This window comes from Amblyomma americanum, chromosome 7, assembly GCF_052857255.1.
Source record: "Amblyomma americanum isolate KBUSLIRL-KWMA chromosome 7, ASM5285725v1, whole genome shotgun sequence".
In the NCBI taxonomy this organism is placed as follows: Eukaryota; Metazoa; Arthropoda; class Arachnida; order Ixodida; family Ixodidae; genus Amblyomma; species Amblyomma americanum.
This window is the reverse complement of record NC_135503.1, coordinates 26,254,264-26,271,602: the sequence shown is the minus strand read 5'-3', so window position 1 is coordinate 26,271,602 and position 17,339 is coordinate 26,254,264. Positions and strand designations below refer to the sequence as shown.

Below are 17,339 nucleotides of genomic sequence, written 5' to 3'. Positions count from 1 at the left end.
AGGAGTCCAAACACTGCCACATCTTTGATTAAAGGCGCGCTTTCTGTAAAAAAAAAAAGAGCAAAAACTCCTACAGGAGCCAAAGAGCGCCAAATATTTTTAAGGCTGCATGCTCTGATGATCGTATTTCATTCCTGGACGCTCAAGCGGTGTCGACCACTTCATTTGTAAACATTACATCAGAACAGTGGGTCAAACTTGAACATAACTGCAAAAGATGGCACACACCAACGCATGCCATTTCTACTAGCCGTTATGTTATCTGAAATGTGGGTAAAAAAAAAACTGCATAGATGTTGGAGAAAATGAGAATTGAAATGGAAGTAATTCATAGAGCATGTGTACACTTCAAAATAATGCAAAATTCTCCACTTTTCATTACCTGACTGTTTCAATGCTCGTGACAACTAGACTGGTTTGCAGGGCTAGCAGAAGATCCTGACGATTATCTGAAGCGCACATTTGGTTCTGCAACACGTTGGGGCTGCTTTGTGGTTGTGTATATAAACCCTTCCAATAAGGGCTGCCTGGGCGTAGTCATATTGCTCGCTGTGCTGTTGTGTGCACCTGACGCTAGCCCAGTGGAAGAGGAAGCGCAGTTTGCTTGCAACAGCCCAGACAGAAAGGTCTACACTTCGCGACAATGTTTTCTGGCAGTAGAAACGGTCATTATTACGCAGCGGAATATAGTCCCCACTTGCAGTTATTAGTTCTTTCTTAAAACATAATATACTGTAAATATTAGTGTTCAAGGCATATTTCTAACACAACTGCCAACTTTCAACGATAGAGTCAAGTAAAAAAGTTTAAAACGAATTACAACGATTACAACGAGTTAGCTAAGCACGTCTTGTTACAAGAACCTTCCATAGATGGCGCCAGCTAAATCATTCACGGAGTGAAGCTGCCACAGAGGGACCAACGCGCTAGGCGGCCAAGCGCAGTCATAGCACAGTCGTGCGGCCGAACTACATGCCGGAATGTCACATTTACGGAATCTACTGCAGTAGATGACAGAGATTTATTAACGCGATAGCGTTAAAGTGCTCGTGACGAAAAAAATTTGGCGTAAGCGTCATTGGCATCGTTGACCGTGAACGAAAAATGCACGAAAAATCCCCAGAGGAGCAAGCTAGGAGGCAGGTGGGGAACCTAGGTCACGTGACCTTGCGGCGTCATCACAACCTGCCCAACGGGTTGTGAGAAAATTGCACACTGTGGCAGGTGGCAGTTAAATTAATGATTATTCGCTCTGGCAGAGCAACCTGGGTCACACAAGGACTACGGGCGGCAACAGCTGCCACGCCAGGGCAGTGGCGAGTCGCTTAAGCGCTGCACCACTGCGCCAGGAGTGGTACGAGGGCACCCATGGGTCTATGAATGTAAAGTAGAGAATGACCAATTTAGCATGTATATGAAGTAACACATTACGCTATCGCGCGATACCCTTAAGGCGGAGCTTAATTGTCCCCTCAAATCTTTTTTTTTTGTGCTCACAACATTATCTTCCTGGCTGCTAATACAAGATAGTTCATCTTTGTTTTTCCTCAATAAGTGCTCCACTAATTTTGAAATCAAAATGCTCAAGGTTCGGTGTCTGATCGATTACAAGGGAATAAGTTCTTGCACTTATTTTTATGTCACAATATGCAGATCTACATAATATCATGCAAACCACACAACAGCTACTTGAGTATTGCGACAGAAATCAAAGGAAAGAAATTATATGTAATTCCAAGAAAATTACTTAGAACAAATTTAATGGTGACATGCGGGCAGTGCTCAAACGACACAGCATGATGCCTCCCTGCTCACGATTAGTTAAAAGACATCATTTCTCGCTGGCGTGCCCTAACATGTATTGACATCCCTCCATGGATTTTATGTGGATTAAGCAATAGCCTAATGGCAGACCATATCTTAAGAACGAGCAATGAAAGTCAATAATAATTTTTTTTATTGCAGTTCGTTTTCTATTTAACGAAAAGCTTCAGACGTCTCACCCTTTTATTTCTTTCTCCCAAACGTAGTGCCATCCTCGTCAGTTCAGTAGTACAGTAGAACCTCACTATAACGAAATAATGAATATAACGAAGGAATAACGATCTCTTTTGGCAGCTGGGTCAACATGGGGTATAACGAAGCTACGACTATAACGAAGTAATCGCCGAGCCCATTCAACTTTGTTAGAATGAGGTTGAGCTGAATATTTGGCAGCGGAGTAACCACCTGACTACTGTTCTTACAACCGATATGAAAAATAAGGGTCGATGTTTTAATACATGAGCTGTTTCAGTTAGCCTCTAAAGTGTGCTGTGCTTGCCTTTAAATTGGTTTTTGGGGAATGGAACTGGCGCAGTATCTGTCTCACATATCGGCGGACACCTGAACCGCGCCGCAAGGGAAGGGATAAAGGAGGGACTAAGACAAAAAAAAGAAAGAAAGAGGTGCCGTAGTAGAAGGCTGCGTAATTATTTCTAGCACCGGGGGATCTTTAACGTGCACTGACATCGCACAGCGCACGGGCGCCTTAGCGTTTCGCCTCCATCGAAACGCGGCCGCCGCGGTCGGGTTCGAACCCGGGTACTCCGGATCAGTAGCCGAGCGCCCTAATCCCTGAGCCACCGCGACGGGTGCTCCAGTTCAATTTGGCGACATAGTTTGCCGGTGTAGAGATAATGTAAGAGACCTCGAACGCTACGTATGCATCTGGCCGTCCCTGGCATCGAAAGGGTCGGTTCACAAATTTCGACAACACTGGTGCACACTACTCATGCACCCGAGTTTCCTAAGACAAATGCTTTTTTTTCTGCATCAATGTGCCCAAGAAACACGTTCTAACACGAGGCTTACACTCCGGTGGCCGCTTCCATCTCGTTCTGAGGGTCGTTATACGAAGTCCCCAGACCCCAAATCACTTTTAGATTGCATCGCTGCAGAGCCTCGCTTTCGGCGAAGCGTGCGGCCAGGACAAAGCCGGGCACGAATCCTGTGTACGGCCTGTCAAATCCTTTCTAAAACACACCCCGCACGTCGCCCTCCCTTCTCCTTAGCTTAAACAAATTCAGCCCGGCCAACGAAGCGAGGAAATAAGAAAACAAAGAAGCAAGATGAGGCAGCGTTGAGACCCCGCTGAATTGCTTTGTGCCGTTCGCAGCCCAGACGCCCTTGTCGACCAGATTTCCTTTTGGCTCGTCAAACTCGACAGCAGCTACGGTTCAGAGGAGCCCAACGTTTACATTTAGTTTATCTGTTTTTTTTTTTGTCTTGCTCTGATCGTTGTAAAGAAAAAAAGTCGGAAAGAATAATTCTTGTTTGCAAGGCCTGTTCGCAGCTCGCAAGTTTGTTGTGTGCTTTGTGGCTGTGTTTCGTATAACGGTTTATGCGTAGTTTTTTCCGCACTCACTGTTGAAAATGTCCTTGCCGTTGACGGAAAGTTAGCTGTAAATTTTGTTCGCAAGCATACACCTGTCTTTAACGACCCGAAATATACTGCTGGGCAGCTTCATGCACGCACTATAGCCAGGTCGTATTGTCCAGGCGCTCTCAAGCTGTGTGATCCTGACTACTATGCTTACGTCTCTCTTTTTTTTGCACCCTTGTTAGAACGCCTAGACTCAGAGAGAGAGAGAGAGAGAGAGATGAACGGAAAGGCAGGGAGGTTAACTAGGCGAAAAGCAGTATGCTACTCAACACGTGGGAAGGTGAACGGAGGAAGCGAGAGAAAGGGGAGAGGACAGGGAGATATTTTTCCATATGTCCGTAGGCATTACTTGCAGGGTGCACAGGGCACACACTGAAAGTTTGAAACCTTGAACTTAATCCCGCGTCCTTCAAGAACTTAAGAAGCGCCTTCATAGCTGTCCTCTGCGATGAGGGTTTAGTCCAAGGACCCAGAATCTTTGCTTCTGTAAGGGGACGAGGATCTAAGTGGCGGAGAGTTTCACCCAGGAGGACACAATTTACATTATGTGTACGATATAAATAATACCAGATGAATCGAAGTCATCTCGCCCGAAAGCTTGTGAAGAACATGTTCAAACGTGAAGCCTCTTGTAGTACGTTGCTGATAATATGCTTGGAAGTATGCGCCAGATCATCATACTCCTTTAAGTTCTCGCACTTCATCCGGGTGCCGTCTACATGGCCCTGAATCGTTGCTTGCAGAAGCTAAGCCGCGTGATGAAAACAAGCCTTTTTATTTCAAATTCAGTACCTCGTCGTTCATGCGAACTGCGGTTCGTGATGCTAAACAGACCTTTTAACTCTTATGGAAGTATCGCTTCGCCTCGGCTTTCCTATCCCTGTCACAAATGTGAAAAAAAAAACTCCGACCTCAGCAGACGAGGAAGAATCGATAACACTTCTGTTGGGCCTAGTTGGCGCATGGTGATACAGATGAACGATGTGCGCAAAACTTCCGACGAACCACATACACGGGAGAAACACAAGGAGTTGCGCCAGTCCTTGTGTTTCTCCCGTGTATGTGGTTTGTCGGAGGAAGAATCAGCCAGAACTGAGAATGGCGAATTTCCGGACGCCGTAGAGTATCTGTTACGAGTCCAATGGGACTTATTTTTGGAAATGTGGTGGAGAGTTGGAAGTTTGCTTCACTTCCGCCACTGGTTGGCCCGGTATTGCACTACCTCCGGGATCGGCCTTGGTCTTTATACCGCGCGTCTTTACTATCCTGTCTTTCTATCCCATCTTTCAACTCTCCTACTATCTGCACGTGGTAGCGACTGTGGCTCGGCTTGAGCCAGTGAGCAGGCCTGTGCACTTTCCTTTTCTTTCTTCCTGGCAGCAACAGACAGAAAGACGGCAAGAACAGAGAGAAAATCTCAGTTACGCCGCTTTCCATCGCGTTTGCGCTGTAATTTCTACAGTATAAACTCTGACAAACTATTTTGACGGTTCATGTTTGTTGTCTCACGGCTGGTAAAATTTATAGCGAAAAAAATGTGCTAAAAAATGAGGAACCACAAGAAGGTAACACGACATGAGCGTTGATTCGGTGTTGATCATATGTCGTTGCTAAGACAAAACCAGCCACGTTTGCCGCAATAATATGACCGCCATAACGTGAAGTTAGGAGTGAAAGCTGTGGTTTCGCGCGAAATATCTGAGGAACTGCGGATATTTCGGGGATATCGCTGAAATGCGGAGCGCTGAGAGACGCAGTATTCGTTGTGTGGAGGGTGCGGTCACCCCGGTGAGCCGAAGAAGGAGAGAAGGAAGAGGGGAGAAAAAGTACGGTTTTCGGAGGGGTCCCCTACGGGAAAAAAAAAGAGCTCGCCCTCTCAGCATAGCCAGCCACACAGCGAGCCAGCTAGCGAGCCAACCCTCGCGCACTTTCACTAATTGTCGGCCTTGAGTAAATCAGTATTCCCGGAGCGATCCGCCGGGGTCGGCCCGCTGCCGGCTTGATTGTAATTCAGCGGACGCAATGCCCGCACGCTGCTGGACTAACCGTGCGCTTTCGGGCCTAAACCACCACCACAGTGGGCGTCCGGGAAGAACAAGAATAAGAACAAAAAGAAAAGAAGAAAGAAATGAACAGCGAGGGGAAAGCAAAACCGGGAAGGAAAGAAGTGCGCGCTGAACTGAACCTATAAGAGAATCGCTGAGAGATAACACAGGGAAGCAACGCACAATCCCACGTTTCAATTCAGCCGCGAGGTGTAGGGCTGTGTCTCTAGGCCACGTATGGGCACTACAGACACGGGGGCATGGCGTGCGTTTACATTGTTTGTATGTCGCTTTGTTTATCACTTTCTTGTGGTAAACAAAAGGGCCAAGTTCTTCCAGTGAACACTGGCCAGCGTGTGCAGGAGGGAGGAAAAAAAAAAGACTACAAGATGCGGCAGCAGAAGCGCGGAGCGGAAACTGTGTCACATAAATGATGGCCGGCTAACACTTTCCGCTTTGCGATTTCAGTTGCACCGTGCAGTGAGGTACTGATTCATGGTGGATGCATTCCTGAGTGATGGTGCTCGTAGTGGAATGAACACTGTTTTCTTCATGGGGTGTTGCTAATCGCATCGAAACAGTCTAAGCACGTTCACGCGCGAACATGCCGTTTTCGGCGACCCGAACACTGCGTGAGGCCTTGCAGCACTGTGCGAAAAAAAAAAGAAGGAAATAATGCCCGAAAGTGTTACTCATTTGTTTTACGTCGCGTGGCAGCGCAGCAATTTTGTTATGCAAATCAACAGAATACGGCAATAAAGCAAGGTAATGTTGCACTGCAGGCATCGAGGCATGGAGATGGGGAGATATTGAGCACACAGCTTTCCTTTTGTGCTAAAAAGGGTGTTTATTGTGCGAGCACAGACTTCGGAATGTGCGACACTCACATGCGCACATTACACGCTCAGGAGGGACACCCAAATGACTTTTTCTCTCGTTCCCTCTTCAACGTGAGCTCAGAAACGCTCATTTTGCATGCTGAGCAAATGTTCAGTAGCGTGTGATGTGCGCTGACATGAATACATACCCAAATATAATAAGAAGCCCTACTTCCAGGTGAGTTATCCTGAACATATTGTCTGTAAAACAATTCTAACCCTAGTTCAGTTGTACACTTAATACTAATGCCGACAGCACTACGATGTATCCGCAATTCACTGATCTGTTTTGACGATATGTAAGTTTTTACGACAGAAACAAGTAAAGTAGCCCGGCCGTATCAGAGTTATGTGCGCGAAAAGGTGCCTTCATGACGAAGAAAATTCACATCCACCAATTGAAATGTGTGTATTGTCTAATAAATTGCACTACAAAAATTCAACTGAAAGACTGAAAATTGAGCTCTTTCTGACTACCAAAGCTGGCATATTCTCACGACCGTAATTGGCCTCTGATGCCGGACGTCTAACGCCTAAACTGCTTATATATCTTAGCATATCATGTCAAAAGACTGGTTGCTCTCTTCCTCCAATATGCGAGCACTTCACTCAGCTTTCCGTTTAAAAGAAAAAAAATGATCAGTGCATTTTTCTTTCCATATCTTTTGAGCTATTGCCTTGTTGTCGTGTTGTCGCCTGTCCAAGCGAATGTTGCTGTCTGTTGAGCTGCCTTCAGCCGGCCGGCTGACGGCGGGTGCCTCGAGGGAGAGTTTCCTGGAGACGTCGCCAAAAACATGAGGTCGCTTCTACCCAGGCTCTTGAGAGTTCACAAACGCACGCCACGAAGGGCACAGAGAAAGGACTCATTCACACTTGCGGAAAGAGCGACGCCGCCGGACCGCATTCAGCGTGGCTGGTCGAACCACAGCGCGCACCCTCCCTCTGAATGGGTGCCGCAGTGAATGCGAGAGTAGCTTCAAGCGAGGGAGACGGGCGATGGCCCTACACGCGCGAGTACAACGAAGTGCTAGGATGCTCCAAATTTGTTTTTTTTTTTACTTTCAGATTCAGTGCATGGTGCTGAGGCTTGTCCAATGCTCCGCTCGTCCACGCGAGCTGACCGGGAACTCTTTCAGCGCGGGGGTGGTTTTTGACGCGAAGGGGATCACGCCCCCCAAAAGTAAGCGCGCCGGAACGTAGCGGTTAAGTTTTCCGCAAAGACCTGTGGGAACGGAACCCTCGTCGCTGTGTTGAGCACAGACAATGGACACGATGGAGAAAGCGGAGTTGTGGGCCCCATGTTTAGACTCCGCCCAAGTGCCGGAAAGCAAAGATGCGAAGATGAAAGAACGACAGAACGCTCCCGACGTTTCAAAGGGTTGGAGCGCGTACGCCAAACATGGCGGACACAGGTTAGGGTTCAATAAACGCTTTGTGGAGGAGCACGTGCGGTTGACAGGTAAGAATAACGTGGTTCAGACCGAGGGCGACCGTAGCCAAGGGAAAATGCGTCAGAAGTAAAATGTTTCCTTAAACGAAGCGTATACTTCGATGTATATTATTTTACTTGACTGCTTAAAGTAATATACATCGAAGTATACGCTTCGTTTAAGGAAACATTTTTATTTTACTGGACGTTTCGATCGGAGGACCGATCTTTTTCAAGAATGAAAAAAATTCTTGAAAAAGATCGGTCCTCCATCTGATGAAAACTGCTCCCAATATCAACTTGCAACCACGTTTTAAGCGCATTCACTGTATTATATATATATATATATATATATATATATATATATATATATATATATATATATATATATATATATATATATAGATATATATATATATATATATATATATATATATATATATATATATATATATATATATATATATATATATATATATATATATATATATATATTGGGAGCAGTTTTCAGCACTTACTTAAAGCTATTTGCAGCATTTAAAGACTATAGCCTGTGTTTGCTTCTTATGCTTTTCAGAGAACAACCATAACTAATACAGCGCTTTTAGCAATGCGCCCAAGTTACAATGGCTGTATTCTCAAAGGGACTTCGTCGTGTTCGCTCACAGCTCAATGAGGGAAACTGCTTCAAGCTATTCGAGTAGACACGTGCTGCCACTTTGTCTCACATTGCTTGGTCAACCTAACCAAGACTCTAGTCTCTAAGCTGAGGAGAAAAAATTAAAAAGTTACTTCACGTGTTTTCACACTACGCTACCAAAGAATGCGTGGGGCGTTATACGCTTCTCGGAGCCAAGAATCAAACAAATTTCAGATCTCCCCTCAATACGTCGCGGACTGAGCTTACCTCTCGCCATAGATCCACTGCTCAGAAGCTTATTAAGTGCGTGTACGCCATTGGTAGAGAGCTGCTCTTTACACAAGTGAGAGTGAACTCGACAAAGGCGTAAATCAAACAAGCCACACATCCCTTCCTTTTCCCGCTCTCACCGCTCCCACCTCTTTCTTCGCTCTTCGCGACTAGAGCTCTCGTCATCTCGTGTGTCCCTTCTTTTCTTATCTCTAGCACGGCCGACCAGCGTATTGGATCCGGGCCACGCGCAGCGAAACGAACACGCTACGCAACAGTAATAGGGACACAAATAAAACACCTGCAACCTCACAGTCACTCAGAGGAACGCGCAGCTAGGAGAGACATTGCTCGAAGAAGAGGCACTACTCCGGAGAAGGATTTTGATTGGTGGTGGTTGCCGACCAATCATATTTCGCCCTTATGCATCCGTCTTTCGGACGGAGAAAAAGAGAAAGCGCGGAGGGCCAAAGCTATAGCGAGAGAAGATAGAACGAAGGGGAGGGAAAGAATGCGAAATAAGAAAACGGGAAGACGGTGGCTAGAAAACGAGCAGCGAAGAAAGGGTGGAGGGGGGAGGGGGATAGAACAGGGGCTAAACGGAAAGAAGAGAGGAGATCGACATGCGTCAGAAGCGTGGAGAGCGGCTCAGTGTAGAAGAAACGCCGCCACCCGCCTCGTCTGGAGCAAAAGACTCTCGGAAAGTCTTCCAACACGCGCGGTGCTGCGGATCGTGGTGGCTGCGGCATCGGCTTGGCTGGGCTCGGCGCGGTATTTTGCTGCGCTTGTTCGCTTGGTCTCTTCGTTACCGTAGCGCTGCTGCTGCCGACGAAGACGCCGCCCTCCATAGCAAAGTTTTTCGCGCGTCTCATACATTTGGCGTCGCTTCTTTTCCTTTTGGCTTTGATATTCTTGCGTATTGCGGCAACCAGGCGGCGGCTTCGGTCAGACAAGCAAAGGGGCGCCGGCACAGCCGAAAGCGTCATCTGCAACCGAGTACCGCCGCCGGAAGAAAAAAAAAGAACTATAGATTAGAAGGACGGGAAGAGAGGGCGGGTGAAATATTAGCTCACGCCTCCCGTACACGCCGAAGTTCGCCTCCTCCTTCGGCGACTTGACGCAACGCGCGCAGCAAAACTGCGTGTCAGAAACAGCTAGCGCTTTAACCCACACGAAGAGGAGGAAAAGAAGCCGCGCTTTAGGGAGAGGTGACACTATAGGTTTTATATACCATGTGCATCTCGAAGGGTTCATGCGAAGTTCATTCTCTCTTAGGGTATATGTCTTGCTAGAAAATTAAGGAGAGAAGGTTGCGTCCTCCGTTTTAATACGTATTTAGAGATGAAGACGACTTAAGGAGGAACCTGACTTTAATGAAAAACATTACCAATTACCGCCCTATTGATGCAGCGAATATCAGCGCTGCCCACAGTAATCACAAGTTAATCAAGGTGCCTACACGGCTAGCGTTGATATCCGCAGGATCTTTATCATGCCCGTTGGTAATTTTGGGGGATGGAGAGTTCATGCTTCGCTATTCGATGGCAACATTGCGGATTATTATTATCTTAGGCCCCTGCGTTTAATTCGTGATGATGCCCTCTTCGTGACCAGACAAATTCGTGCTGATGTACGCAATCGCTTTCATTGTGCACCGCGTGCTCAACGCCTAATCGATGCACGTGTTTCGTGGTGTTGTCGGCGGCGTTGTATCGGTTCTGACGGTGCAGGCAACTGATGCGACATCGACAACGCATTGCTTGTGCTTCATGACGTCGACTTGATTGAACGGCCAGCAAGGATGATGGGCGAAGCGTGATTGATACCAGCGAGAAATGACGACGAATTTCAGAAGATTTTCCTAAGACGGATTTCGAGACATTTTGTGGCGAGATTTAGGGTGTTCACGTGACCTCCGATGCTACGCGTAGATTGCGGTAGCCGAGGGCACTGCCCCTATGAGCTAGTGATGTGAAGGAAGACTATGATTTGCAGCTTGTTTCGAACCTAGGCTTTCGAAAAAAAAAAGCTCTTCAAATGAATGTCGTCAGAGTCAAGCGGTGGATCGCGAACTTTTGCGTTGCTGCTAGTATGCAGTGAGATAAAGTGAGATCAATCAGATAACGAGACATTCGGCGCCGCGTCCATATCATAGCCTACGACGCGGACAGCTTTTAGCTGCGATTACATCATTGCCATTTTGAGGCACGAGTTCTCACACTTCGCTCAGTGTGAGAACTGTTGCTAGTGCAGATTCTCTTCTTAGTTTATAAAATTGTTAAAAAAACGAAGAAAATTATAAGTGACGCATTTGTAGCACCGTGCCTTTCCATTGAAGCGAGTGCAGCCTATATAGATGACGTTGAGAGAAAGCAAGTTTTGATAGTTTCTTCTTTACGTAAAGTCCTCCCCGCGCTTTTGTGATCGGTGCACTGGCGGTATGCGTCTATGACTTTTATGAGTGGCCTGAAGGTAGCAGCAGAATAATATTGTGCTTGCGCTTTCTTATGCGTTTTTGCTAGTTTCTAATGCTTTTTAAAAACACTATCGAGCCAAAACGGCAGAGGTAAATGTCGAAAACGACCACCACAGCACGCTCCTCTAGTGCTCTAGTTTGCGAAGCATTGTGCCAAGTGTGTTAAGCACTAAACTCTCATCTACCACCGGTACCTGCTAAACGGTCTCTGCCATATGTTATATGGGGCGGTAGGATCAGGAGCTACATAGAACTCTCAAACTAGGACTGCATTTCATTGCTTAGCTAACAGACAGTGCTGCACTTTCGAACATCTAGGTGCACGAATAAAGTTCAAACAAAAGCTCGAGTCTCGCCTTTAAAGATACTTCGCGAGAGTCAGATATAGAACTGGATTAGGTTGCATATATTTTATACATATCTTCTCAAATTTACGGCATTTGTAGCCGTCCAAGTATTTAGGAACCGACAATTATCGCTTCTCGGTCAATGAGCTTCTCGCGTGCTGCGACTATGACACACCCCGTTCTCTCTCAAGCATTATAGATTGTCTACTTTATTATTTATTTAATTTTGTTCAGTGACTGGGTGCCTATGTCGAGGAAGGTAAAGTCATTTTTGTAGTAAAAATATTGACCAGTTCACAACGCATTTTTAAGGTTGGGCTTCACCTTCGAAACACAAACTGAAAGGCAAAGCCTGCTTGCAGTAAACAGAGATACAGAAAGTAAGCTTATTGCGTAAACACGATTTCATGCCAGCCTTCTTGGACTGCAAGTCGTTAGGCAGAAGGAGATAGGATAGACGACAGAGGGGAACAATGAACAAAGAAGGGTATTGCGAGAGCTTCGAATATCGTGAAATGGCGAAACCACTTAAGCGAAATGCAAAGCTGTTACTGCGCAAGTGTTCGAAAACACAAGAAAGGATAGGAGCAAGTTAAAACTCGAAAATACCACAAAAGGTAAACCAGAGCCTAGAAACAGTCATACCGCTTGTTACGGTAGCCCGACATCAGTGTGTACATAGTGTATCTAAGGCAAAAAAGTAAAAGCAAACGCCATGGGGAGCTTCATCAGTCATTAAAAGTGAATTCAGTGCATCGAGCCTCCGCCTTGACCAATATCGGGCACTTCGTGCTACACGCACTTGCCGTAAAACATCAATTTAGTATTCGTCAAAGAGTATCTGGAAGGCAAACTGTCAACTCCTATGTGAATTTTCCTTCCTTTTAGAAGACTGTTGAGAGCAAAAAAAAAAAACAATTTAGACGTTCACTATCAACGCTAACAGAACCTCCGGCAATGTTTAACCTGTTAAACTCATGAAGCCTCACAAGGTAAATCCAACCGAGTATGCTAAGTCGGTGTTCATTTAGTACATAATTTTGTAGCTCAAGTGGCAAAATGGAGTGATAGAAAAGTGTACCACGAGCATGTCGTTCATTTCCCTAATATTGATCTTTTCCATCCCAAGAACCATGTTCTATTTGCTTATTTCTGAGGGTCTGCGCTCTGGTTGCGGAGGAAATAAAAGATTATAGGAAATGTAATAATGACAGATGGAGAGAAAACAAAGCGTGTCCCACAAAAGTATTTAAATAAATGCTAAAAATGCGATAACCAAAAAACACATAAAGCGCACAACCGAGACTCACCAAATCTATAAAAGAATGCAAAGAAAGAAACACTAAGACACGTTATAACACTAAAACGTGCGAGACGCATACATTGTGCTCGAGGAAAAATAAAACGATGAGAACCCCTTGAATGCGGCTCCAAAGCAACAGTGAAAAAGTTCTCCTATTTCTGAGCCTCATCCATATGTATGCTATGGAAATGAAGCAGCTGTAAACAGGGACGTTCTCTCCCTGGCCCCTTCTCCTCCGCCTCTCTTTCTATTCCCAAGGGCTGGCCTCTTCGTGCCATGTTTAGCTTTTCATTTGCAGTTTGCTTCGAAACCATTTTGGTAAGAAGAAAAAAAAACGTTTCAGAAAGAAAAAGGAAACCTGTGTGTTGAAATAGCGATAACCGTAAAAAAAAAAAAGTAGTAACGAGCTGTAATCATTAAGTAAAAACTTCTCATCAGATAAGGCAGTCGGCTGCGAGATAAAAATGATTAGCTAAATACGTTAGTTTCAGATATGGATTCCAAGCTTTTGTGCGTAAGACTCAACGAAATTAATTCCCCGTTGTTCAAAAACGCGAAACATAGAAATAAGGCGTTTAGATTCTGTGTGAGTACGCTAACGTCCGCCGAATAAATGGGAAATATATGTTAGGTATCTGTCCTGTTAATTTCTTTTTTCCTTGAGGGAGGGGGGGGGGTCAGAAAAAGGACATAATGAAGCTAATTTTGACAGCCGCAACAAATGAGGGATTACACACCCGGCTTACGCATGACATGCCGTCTATGTACCGCTCCTTGCGAATTTGAACTGACATCCTACTGTGTGCGTTATTATAAACAACAATAATAAATCAGATACCAAGGAACTGCCTAAAGCGTAACACCCCGGAAAATAAAACTCGGCACAATCGATACGCTCTGTTCACTTCTTCAGTGCCTGCTTCCATTCATTCAACAAAACACCAAACTTTTAAGCTAACTGGAAGAAATGTCACTGGGTTAAATGTAGAGATGCGTAAATAACATTTCAAATCTGTCGTGTTTCTGATAATATTCCTAGTTTTGTCCAAAGGGAACAATCGCTATCTCTTTTATACGCAATTTACTACTTCGCTGGTTGCGGACGTTGTCAGTCTGTCAATCCAAACAGGGGCAAGATGTAAGTAATCTCTTTATTACAACCTCTTCCGACCACAACATGGATAATCTCTTTCGTGTCTTCAAACAGGGACGTCAACGCACCATGAATTATGCATGCGACACAGATTTCCTCATTCAGGTCGGCCCGACAGGTCGCTTAAAACGTTTCTGCTCCTGAATGCCAAATGAAAGTTTTACGAGAAAGTGAACCGGGTGCTATTGCGGTGCTTGTGGGTTCATGTGTTACGAACTGCCCTCGCAACCGCTGCCTAGAAGCTTCTTTCATGCACAGGAACTCCTGTTTTCTTTTTACGGATTTCTTTTACATTTTTTTTTCTCAGCAGTAGGTTTGCTTCAATTCATTCCACGTATGCTTCATGAAATGCGTAACGCGAACATTTTGTACCATCCAACCTTTCAACATGATTTTCACGCACGGTAGAATATTGAATGCACTTCAAGAATTACCTGCCCTACCCGTGAAAACGCAAGAAGGCAAGCATTTGTACTTATGCTAATTAACTTACCTTTCTATTCATTTCAGATTTCCTGAGAGCCACATTTAGGATGGAGCACGATACAGTCTAATATGATAAGCGATCCAGCGTGCTTACAAACTAGCACAGCTTTCTTCACAAAGCATGTGCTACGCTACTTTAAAGGTAAAGCAAAATATAGCAAAAAGATGGAATAAAGGTGATAAATCAAAACGTTTCATCTGCGAAGAAACAGCTGTCTTTTACTATATAGCGCGTACGCAACGGTCTTGCTACGCGGGGCACGCTGAAGGCGAAATCACTCTGCCGTGAGCTGTCCCGTGCCCCAAAACACACGCACGCTCGTAACTGAACGCAGAAGGGAACCCTTCTCTTTCATATGCACATTAGGTCGCTCATATACCAGCACTCGCACATACAAGCACGGTGGTCTGCACGCCGCGGTGTAGCCCGCTCAGCGTGCCAGCCGCCATAGGGGGCTACGCTCGCACACAACGCGTTATGCACGCTCAAAGGTTCTTGCTTTCACACGTGACGTATGAGTGCATGGTGTTGTTGCCGTTTCTCGCGCGGCTATTTCTGCTGGCACGGCTTGTTCCTGTTTCGTTTTGTTGTTTGTTTCTTTGCTTCAAACCAGCGAACGGAAGGAACAAACCAGACAGCAACCAACTGGCGTGGAGCGGAACGTATCATGTACAAAGCAGCCCTACCTCCTTCTTTATACACTCTCCTCTCCCCTTCGCCGCCCCCCGCCCGCTCTCCGCAGCCAAACGCACAAACATGTACGTATTTCCTCCCCCGCCCCCCTCTCGCCCGTGGCTTTGGCGAGACAGAAACGATTAGAACTCTATCATGAACTGGCAATTGATTCACTGTGACAAAAGCAACAACGCTGGGGGGGGGGGGGGGGGGGGGGGGGTGGGGTGAGGTTGTTCCTTTACGCTTTATGCCTTCGCACGCAATGTGTATGCGTATACCAACTGCCGCTTCGTCTGCAAGCACTGTGAAGCACAAAGAAATGTGGGGGGGGAGGGGGAGGGTTCGAAGGGTGCGTGAAAGCGGGCTGCGCCGACTGAACAGACGTGGACTGCTTAGCATCAAAATGGTGTCGACAAACGTCGTGTTGAACGCTATACGCCCCAGTGTCAGCGGTACGGAGGTAGGCAGGGCAGGGATGGATGCTGTGGAACGGTGAGGCGGAGGCAACGCCTTTCGCACACAGCTCGCTGCAGGAGCTCGCGCCTGAAGGATAGGTGCGCGGCGTTCACAAAAGCGGCGGCTGCAGGCAACGAACGCGACGCGAGTCTCGCCCTCCTGCCGTGGAGTACAGGAAGAAGAGAGACGGGTGGGAGTAGAACACTGGTGCACCACCGCGGGGGGCTACAAAAACGCATAACCGCAGCGAATTTTAATCCGCGGTTTCGGGCCTATGCAGCGGCGAGTCCATATAGTAGACGCGGCACCGATTCACTGCTTGTATGCATGGCTTCCGAACGCAACTCCCATAGACCCTCTCCATTACCCTCCCCAGAGAATACTCGCAAAGGATGAGGACACAGAAGGGTGGGGTGATGGTGGGGTGGGAGAGGGGGGGCTAGCGAAAACTCGGCACACTTTAAGCTCCGCCCCAGGAGTACGGACGACACATTCGCAGCACTCGTATTTCCCTTTCCCTCTAATGTTCGCCGTAATATGCAGCATGCAATTATTATTGGTAACTAGACTTCCAGCTCATTTGAGGAGAAAAATGTAGGCAATAAAAACCCGCTGTTTATGTGTAATATAGGAGGTGGGAGCTGTGTTTGTTCCACCAATGAAATAACGACGGTGAAACTAAAGACCAACAAGTTAGATTTTAAGTAAACTAACTTATAACCGTTTTTTCTCTCTGTGTGTCCTTCATTTTATTTTTTCAGTTAATAGACCTCGCTGAAGCACTTGTTATGCACCCAAAGAAATGGCAAAAAATTCAAATATTCAGAAATATTCCGAAAAAAAATTCAGGGGCACTTTGCCGAGCCAAAGTGCGCAAGGCGAAGGTCTTTCTGCGCCACTTTGACTGCCTGTATGCGCTCGCGCTTCGTTGATGGGGAAACGGGAGCGCGCTTAGGTGGCATCCGGCTGCGTCGACTGCCAAGGAGCGTCTGCCGACGAAAGGGATCACGCGACAGTAGCGCCACTTTCGGCGCATGCGCACTGCGACACCGCCGCAGTTGTGACTACTGGCTACTAGTGACTTGGCTACTGGCTAAAGTTTCGGTTATATTCGGTTTCGGTTTATGACATCATTTTATTGACTGCTATAGTATGACCGGACGTCGGACGCCCTGAGTATTAGGCATTAAAGGCTTTCGCCTTAATATTCAGAAAGAGCCGCTGAGGTAAAGACCCCTGCAACGCATAGTCTGCGATTAGTGACTCTTCTTTGTTCAAATATGTACCGAGAACAACAACGAGCACTAAAAAAAGCAAAATAAGCACGAGCGCCCGGCCAGTGAAAAAGTTTACTGCTCGGGAAGCGGAGCGGACAGTGCGAGAGGTTACAAGAGGTCCGTTCGATTCACCTGCACTCCCTGCACCAGTTCTGTAAAGTTCCGCGGCGGGGCCGTGTCGGTGCCGCGAGCGTGCAGCGCCAGTTCCAGAAGTTCACCCAGCGCCAGTTCCAGAAAGTGATGGCACAATTAAGCCATCACCGCGCAAGCCGTCGTCTGCTTCCATGGCGGCTGCAGCTGCACCATTCACCGACCAGTGAGAAAGTGGTGCACAGTTTTCCTGAATTTTCCTGAACTAGACTTGCACAACGTCTGCACTCTTTGAAACGAATGGCATCATGCAGACGACGCCATCTTGCACTTCTGAAACGAATGGCGAAGTGCAGCACCGCGAGAACCAGTTCACGTAGTGCAGGCGA

The 17,339-nt window shown here is 46.6% G+C and overlaps 1 long non-coding RNA gene and 1 pseudogene across 3 annotated transcripts in view; one reads left to right on the top strand and one right to left on the bottom strand.

The window, feature by feature from the left end:
• LOC144098718 (uncharacterized) overlaps nt 1-17,339 on the bottom strand; it is a 175,735-nt gene that overhangs the window by 45,285 nt on the left and 113,111 nt on the right. The window lies entirely within an intron of this gene.
• LOC144099595 (U2 spliceosomal RNA) lies at nt 4,571-4,661 on the top strand (annotated as a pseudogene).